The sequence below is a fragment of the Rhinoraja longicauda genome, unplaced genomic scaffold (genome assembly GCF_053455715.1).
Source record: "Rhinoraja longicauda isolate Sanriku21f unplaced genomic scaffold, sRhiLon1.1 Scf000455, whole genome shotgun sequence".
Lineage (NCBI taxonomy): Eukaryota > Metazoa > Chordata > Chondrichthyes > Rajiformes > Arhynchobatidae > Rhinoraja > Rhinoraja longicauda.
This window is the reverse complement of record NW_027601672.1, coordinates 80,663-89,309: the sequence shown is the minus strand read 5'-3', so window position 1 is coordinate 89,309 and position 8,647 is coordinate 80,663. Positions and strand designations below refer to the sequence as shown.

The following is an 8,647-nucleotide window of genomic DNA, read 5'->3' as shown; positions in this document are numbered from 1 at the left end:
AACAATGCACAGTTATTCCCAGATTCCTCTGTTCCATTGCATTCCTCAATTCCCTACCATTTACCCTGTACGTCCTATTTTGATTTGTCCTACCAAAATGCAGCACCTCACACTTATCAGCATTAAACTCCATCTGCCATCTTTCAGCCCACCCTTCCAAAAGGCCCAAGTCTCTCTGTAGACTTTGAAACTCTACTTCATTATTAACTACACCACCTATCTTAGTATCATCTGCATATTTACTAATCCAATTTGCCACACCATCATCCAGATCATTAATGTAAATGACAAACCTGATGTGCCTGAGAGAGAGGTGAGGGAGGGGTCTGGCGGCGACTGAAACAAGGAATGTTCTACGTATCCTGCAGAGAGACAGGAAGACCCTGAGCACAACGGGCTCCCACCTGGAACCGGGAATTCGTTTTGAACCCACTCTTCCAAAGATCCGTTCCGAAGAAAACCAATCTGTGGTGTGGAGAGCAAATGCTGCAAACACGCTATAAATTCTCAGAATCTGCGGACTTTAGACCCCGGGGGAGCCCGGAGCTCAGGACCCGCCGCCCGCGGCCGCTGCTGAACCCGCGGGAAGGGCGATTGTTTCAATCTTTATATTTTCACAAAAGTAATTTCTGTTTCGTTGCCGGACGCGGTTAACGCGTTAAAATGAACGGATCGACAGCTCTGATTTCACTTGCTGTTTATTTCACTCTTCCCACATTTACATCCCCCCTGGTTTTATTTCCGCGCTCACTGGGGTTTTTACGACGCGGAATTTGGGGATTAAGTGGGAGCCGTTCAGCGCCGACCTGTTGTCCACCGGGTTTCTGCCCCACAGCCCCTGAGCCCCGCTCCTGACGCCGGTCCCGGTACCCGACCCTTTTACACACCCGGAGCGGAACTGGAGCAGATTCTCAGCCAGTGGTCTTTATGCCAAGGCCCGAAGAAAGGATAAAGTTTCTCCGTGAATTTATTCCCACCGATGGTGTGGAGATGGGACTTGGTGTCCGCGTCGTAAAATGAAACTGTCCCGGACTCGTAACTGAGATAAACTCCCACCCTCCCGGGGATGGGACGGGCGGGGAGACGGCATGGAGGGGAGGTGAGTGCATCAAACTCGTCACCACACCGCTCAATGCACCAGACTCCAGTCTCCGGGGTCAGTGTGACCCCTCCCTTCCTATCCGCAGACTCTGCGGCGACTCCCAGTCTCCAGCCCTCATTCCCCGCCACCTCCACCTCCCAGTAATGTCTCCACGATGTGAATCCCTCCGATCCCAGCACACACAGACTGCCTGTAAACCTCTTCCCGGTGTCAGGGAGACTCCTCCGGGACCGGGTCCGTCTCACCCTCTTCCGATCCTCAGACACCTCGAGCTCCGGATGCGCTGTTTCCACATCCAGGGTGACGGAGACTGGGGGGAGAAGCAGAGAATCAGAGAGTCCCCGGGGGTCGGGGGGAGACTCGGGCAGCGCGGCCCCGGGACCGGGGGAGAGGCCGCTCGGCCTCAGGCACAGGCGGGCGGACAGCTGAAACCCTGCCCAGGGTTTCACCCACAACCACATCGGGTGGACCACAGACATCTCCCCCGGAGTTTATAATCCAGAGATGGCGGGGGGGATTTCGTGAGGTGGGGGAAGGTGGACGGGGAGGACGAGTGTGGAGAGTGAGGAGGATTGCGAGATTGCGGTGGTGAAGGAGAAACGAAAGGGGGGGGGGGGGGGTACTCATATATGGAGGCAGATCGGAGCAAGCGGATATTGAGGTTAGCGGTAATTTGAGGTTGTTAAAGAGGAGGTAGAGGCGCGTGGTGGGGTCGTCATGATCACAGTGAAAGGGGGCAGACACGAGGGGGCAGATGACCTGCCCCTGTTTCTTTGAGTGGATAATGAGAGAGAGGAAAGGGTGGCTTGGACCATGGAAGGAAGCAGAGGTTGAATGAGCGCGTGATGGACAGAATGGGTGGAGACTTGTGGTTGTGGGGTCGATGAAAGAGAGCGGATTCACGGGTGGATTTGATGGGTGTGTACAACTAACACACTGATCTCATTGTGAACCAACATATGAACTTCACTGAGGGACTTGACAATGTTCCGCGTGCAAGGCTGGTGCAGAAAGCGAAGGCAGGTGGGATGCAAGGCGAGCTGGTGAAATGGATCCAGAAGTGGCTTGGTGGTTGGAGGTAGCGGTAGAATGATGATTTTTCTGCTTGGAGGTCTGTGGCTGGTGGTGTGCAGCAGAGATCGCTGCAACCGTTGCTGTTTATGTTATATGATCATGGCTTGGATGTGAATGTGGGAGGTGTGATTAGTAAGTTTGGGGAGGTAGCAAAAATTGTGGATAGTGGGGAAGGTTGTCAAAATCTGCAGCAGGATGCAGGGTAATTATCTAAACCTTATTCGCATGCAGGGATATCAAATCACGATCGTGCAGGTTTATATTGAGAGCAAAGAATTTTAAAGTATATCTGAGATTTTTGTTTTACTAGACCAAGTGGACACGTTGCGCCCAAACCTCTCCTGCATTGGTGCAGCACTCTCTCCCCCCCTCTCTCCTACCCCCTCCCTCCTCCTCCTCCCTCTTTCAACCCCCCCCCCTCTCTCCCTCCCTCCCCCCAACCTCCCTCGGAGATAGATTTAAACCTTAAAATGTGAATAACTTTAAAAATATAACACCGATTTCAATGAAACTTCTTCTATTAGCACCAAAGGGATGACGGTGAGTAAGGTGGGCATAAAATCGTCATGCTATCATGTACTATTTTGGCTGTAGTTCAGGAACAAACAAACAAACGAGAGGTTTAGTACATAGATTTACACTGAGAGTGGGTGATATCGGGAACATGCTACAGAGGAGGTGGTGGAGTGAGATATCATCAATATATTGGAGATACTTAAATAGGTGAAGTGGAGAAGAATGCCGATGGAATGTGGGCAAATCGATTAGTATAGCTGGGGAAAAGATGGTCATGGACACGATGGGCTGAAGGGCCAGACTCTGTAATGTACAACCACGGCTCTCAGCTCCAAGAGCACTGAATAACTGAGTCTCCATAGCCACCGGTGCAGGGTCGTTCCCCAGTCTCTGCGTGCAGTAATGTTTCCTTATCTCTGTGCTACACGGTGTAGCCCACATTCTGAGAGAGTGCCCGCTCTCCAGACCCCTCTGACAGGGGAACCATCCTCCCTGCATCCAGCCCACTGAGCCCTGTAAGAACTCTGGGTTTCACTGAGATCTCCTCTAATACACTGAAACACTCAAGTACACAGGCTTAGTAGACTCAATCTCACCCCGCACAACAAACTCATTGCCGCAGGGACAAGTATTGTTAATCTTTGCTGCATTCCCTCTGCGTCAAGTCTGTCAATTTATCGATGCACAGGAGGAAAGGAACACAAGAAAACAGGAGCAGGGTTAGGATCCGCTCCTCAGGCTTGCCCCTCCATTCAATGTGATCATGGCTGATCTAAGCTGGCACCAATTCCTCTTCTACGAGTTCCCCATAATCTTATATTTTCGATCTATCAACTATTTATTTGTAGCCAAGTTGCACATATCCAACAACTCAGCTTTTTACCACCACCCTGGGCACAACATGCCAGATATTCACTGCCCTCCAAGAGATGCAACTTCTACACACCGTATGGGAGGCCGCTCTGGAAGGTTGGATCTCATGGAATCCGGGGTGAACTAGTGGATGGAACACAACATTACCTGAAGGTCGCAGACAGAGGATGTTGGTAGAGGGTTGATTTTCAGACAGGAAACAGAGCCCACTGTTGTTCCTTGTTTATATACATGATTGAGTGTGTATGTAGGTTGCACGGTTAGTCAGTTTGCAGATGGAAGTAAAATTGGTGACATTGTGGAGAGTGAAGAATGTAACCTGAGAGTAAATGGGATCCCTGTGAACTGGGCCAATGGGTTCAGGAACGGCAGGTGGGATTTATTCATGTGAAGGTGAGGCGATGCACTTTGCTGAGACAAACCAGGGCAGGACATACACAGTAAATGGAGAGTCATAGAGTCATAGAGTCCGACAGCACAGAAAGAGGCCCTTCGGCCCATCGTGTCCGCGCCGCCCGTTACCAAACACAGTCTAATTTTAATCCCATTTTCCCGCATTTGGACCGTAGCCCTGAATGTTGTAGCATTTCAAGTGCCCATCCAAATGCCTCTTAAAGGTTGTGAGTGTTCCAGACTCCAACCACCCTCTGGGTGAAAAAGTTATTTCTCACATCCCCCCGAAACCTCCCTCCCCTTACCCTGTATCTATGTCCCCTCGTTGTTGAACCTTCCACCAGTGGAAGAAGTTCCCCGCCATCTACCTTATCTATGCCCCTCATGATCTTGTACACCTCGATCATGTCCCCTCTCAGCCTTCTCTGCTCCATGGAAAATAACCCCAGTCTGCTCAGTCTCTCCTCATAGCCGAGGCCCTTCATCCCTGGCAGCATCCTGGAGAATCTCCTCTGCACCCTCTCCAAAGCTATCACATCCTTTCTATAATGTGGTGACCAGAACTGTACACAATACTCCAGCTGTGGCCTCACCAGTGTTCTGTACAATTCCATCATTACCCCCCTACTTTTATATTCGATGCCCTGGCTAATGAAGGCCAGTAACCCATATGCCTTTTTGACCACCCTGTCCACCTGTCCTGCTGCCTTCAAGGACTTGTGTACCTGTACTCCAAGGTCCCTCTGTACCCCTGTCTTCCCTAGGGTCCTTCCATTCATGGTGTACTCCCCCTGCAAGTTATTTCTGCCAAAGTGCATCACCTCGCACTTTTCAGGATTAAATTCCATCTGCCACTGCTCTGCCCATCTGACCATCTCATCTATATCTTCCTGCAGCTTGCAGATCCCTTCCTCGCTATTCACCACCTCCCCTACCTTTGTGTCATCTGCAAACTTGCTGATCATGCCCTGTACGTTAACATCCAGATCATTTATGTAGATTACAAACAGTAAGGGACCCAACACCGATCCACCAGTCACAGAAGCACCCTTCTACCATCACCCTCTGCCTTCTGTCACTAAGCCAGTTTTTTTATCCCTTTTGCCAAGGTGCCCTGGATCCCATGGGTTCTTACCTTCTTGACTAGTCTCCTGTGTGGGACCTTGTCAAAAGCCTTACTGAAATCCATGTATACCACATCCACTGCACTACCCCCATCTACCTCCTTGGTCACCCCTTCAAAAAATTCAATCAAGTTAGTCAGACACGACCTTCCCTTAACAAAGCCATGTTGACTATCCTTAATTAACCCTCGATCCTCCAAGTGAAGACTGATTCTGTCCCTCAGAATCTTTTCTAGCAGCTTCCCCACCACCGATGTCAGACTCACCGGCCTGTAGTTCCCAGGTTTATCCCTACTGCCCTTTTTAAATAATGGCACTACATTAGCTATCCTCCAGTCCTCCGGTACATCACCTGTTGCAAGAGAGGCTCTGAAAATTTGTGCCAGAGCCCCCGCAATCTCCTCCCTTGCCTCTCTCAGCATCCTGGGATACATCTCGTCAGGGCCCGGAGACTTATCCACTTTTAAGCCTGCCAGAGCCTCCAGCACCGCCTCCCTGTCAATAGCAATATGCTCAAGAACATCACAACCCTCCTTCTCCATTTCTAAGTCCGCATCGCCCTCCTCCCTCGTAAAAACAGATGCAAAAAAATCATTTAAATCATCTCCTACATCCTCTGGCTCCACACACAGCTTTCCACTATGGTCCCTGATGGGCCCCACTCTTTCCCTCGTTATCCTCTTACCCTTGATATACTTATAGAACACTTTGTGATTTTATTTTATTTTGCCCGCTAGTGCTATCTCATGGCCCCTTTTTGCTCTCCTAATTTCTTTTTTAAGAACCGCCCTACACCTTCTGTATTCCTCTAATGATGTCTGTGCCTTAAGTTCTTTATGCCTTCCAAAAGCCCCCCCTTTTTTTTCGAATCAATCCTACTATATCGTTCGACATCCAAGGTTCTTTGGACTTGTTTGTCCCACCCTTAAACTTTAGAGGAACATGCTTCCTCTGTACTTTTTCAATTATTCCTTTGAATGACTCCCACTGTTCTGATGTGGTCCTCCCCACGAGAAGCTGATCCCAGTCCACCATGGCCAACTTCTGCCTTATCAGATTAAAATCGGCCTTGCCCCAATTTAGAAATTTTCCTCTTTCCTCTGGTCCCTCTTTATCCTTTTCCATTACCACCTTAAATATCACTGAATTGTGATCAGAGCTTTATAGAACGGAGAGATGTCGGGGTGCAGGTGCACAGTGCCATGGAAGATGCAACGGTGACAGGCAGGGAGGTGAAGAATGTGTTTGTCGCTCATGCGTTCATAGGTCAGGATATTAAATACAGCGTTTGACACAATGAGGTTGTTTGTAAATTGGAGAGGGTGCAAAAGGATCTACGACAATTTCATCAGGTCTGAAGGGAGACGTTGGACAGGCAGGGACATTTGTCTTTGGAGCCCATCAGGGTGCTTTAACAGTCGTGTATAAGATCTATATAAGGTGCACAGATGAGGTGAATAGCCACAGTATTTTACCCAAGGTAGGAGAGTCTAAACCTAGAGTGCATCAGTTCAAGGTGAGAATGGAAACAGTAAAAAGGAGCAGCTTTTTCAGTCAATGCGTTGTGTATGTACGGAACGAACTGACAGAGGAAATGGTGGAGGGAGGTACAATGACGACCTTTTACAGACAGTTGGGTGGATACGTGGATCAGAAAGACTTGGAAGAATATGTGTCAGACTCAGGCAAGTGGGACAAGCTCGGTTGGGCAACTTAGTTGGCATGGTCATGTCGAGTCAAAGGGCCTGTTTCTGTGTGTCACAGCTCTTTGGCTCTGTCATGCTTTTTTGCAGCTGTGTTTGGTGGAAGATCAAATCTTCAATTTCCCTTCAGTCCAAAATACCATTAATGCTTGTATCTACACATTACTTAAAGATGTCAGAAACAAGAACAATGGAAAAGGTATAAGCTTTACCTTGCTTGATGGCATCAGATGTTTCTGCCAATACCGTGTTGTACAAAAAAGGAGTTTCAAACTTTTCAATCAGCAAGTTACCATCTACCACCGACTGTGGTTTGGCTTCATCACCAACTCTGCAAATATTTAACAGCTGGTTATAAACTGAGCGTTAGAAATATATTGGGCTGTTCAACAAAACCTTACAATGTTTCTGTCAAGAGCATGTCCTACCTTCGCTTGCGACCAGCTTCACCCTGAAAGAAATAAAACACAAATCTCAATTGACTGAGATGGACCGTCCTCATCCCGACAGCGGGAATTTCTCCACATTTTTACAACCCTCCGATAATTACCATTTCCCAACTCTTATCGCCGCTGTCATGCAGATAGAAAGCGGATATTGCCATCGAGACGTAGAACGATGGGGAAAAGCACAAGGAATGTTCATGTGAATGACTCCATAACTGAGAGGATGGAACTCAATGCAAAGATTGGGCAGGTTGTGGGATTTTATCTGGAGAAGATGTCAGGAGTGAAGAGATAGGATTTAAGTTTATCGGTGGATTTAAATGGGTGAGGATGAAATAATATCTCTAATCAATGGGAGAGCAAAAATCAAAGCTGAAATGTAACGCGGTCTTCAACAAATACTGAAAGGAATGCAGTTATGAGAACATGGACCTCACTTGCATTGGAGGGACTGAAGCCAACAGCAGAGATAAATTGATGGGCGAGCGGGATAAACACGTGAGCACTCCTGGAATTCGGGGTATTGTTACCGGGTGTGGTGAGTAGATGGGAGGGATGTTGAGTGGAGCAGAAATCTTGAGTGGATACAATGGGCCAAATGGCCTGTCTATGATGTAGAATGGGATGTCATTCTATGGTGAACAAAGGTGGGTAAAACAAACGAAGCAAATTCCCCCAAGGTGACCGCCCACTGCTGATGGGAACCGGACATAGAAGATGATTCTGCTATGTGCGCCACGTTCTAGATTTCAATGTTAATCCCCACAATGTGGTCATGGCTGATCTAGCCCAGGACTAAACTCCTCCGCTTTGTCCCATTTCCTTTGATTTCAGTTCCCCGAATTTTCAAAAATGTATCTTCCTCTGGTATAAATACGTCTAACAGGTTAAACCTCTCAGAGTCTCTGGGTTGGAGAGTCCCAGAGATTTACTGCCATCTGTCCATTCGTGGCCCTTGGGATCAGATATAGGATCACCCGTCGTAGTTCTGAACTCCACAGAATAGAAACACCTCTCTACATTCCGGCCAGGCAGTCCTGAGATCCCATAGATTATGCGAGAGGCCAATTAGTTTGGGAACAACAACAACTGGATGAAACATTTACCCCATTCTGAATTACTGGTAAATACAGCATTCATTTCAGAAATGTCACCCACCATTTTGTGACTGCACTTTCACTTTGCCAGACTGTAGTGAAACCCCTCACCTTCAGAAACACCACACTGTCCTTTTGATCCATCTGTTGCTGCAATTTAAAGAGTTCCTCCTGAATGGAATTTAAATTCTCCTCAATTTCTTGAAGATTTTTCTCCATTACATTTAGAATCTTCTTCTCTTCCTCCCGGATATCTGCCAGTACGCGCTGCTCTTTCTCAGTGAGAATCTGGTGCAGTTCAACAAACTGGGATGTGATC

At 48.1% G+C, this 8,647-nt stretch overlaps 1 long non-coding RNA gene across 1 annotated transcript; it reads right to left on the bottom strand.

Moving 5' to 3' along the window:
• Nucleotides 1-1,288: 1,288 nt before the first annotated feature.
• Nucleotides 1,289-7,234, bottom strand: LOC144590996 (uncharacterized). The gene is made up of 3 exons (XR_013546657.1): nucleotides 7,214-7,234; nucleotides 6,998-7,116; nucleotides 1,289-1,412 (listed from the first exon to the last, which is right to left on the bottom strand). It is a non-coding gene; the product is annotated as an uncharacterized LOC144590996 (long non-coding RNA).
• Nucleotides 7,235-8,647: the final 1,413 nt, after the last annotated feature.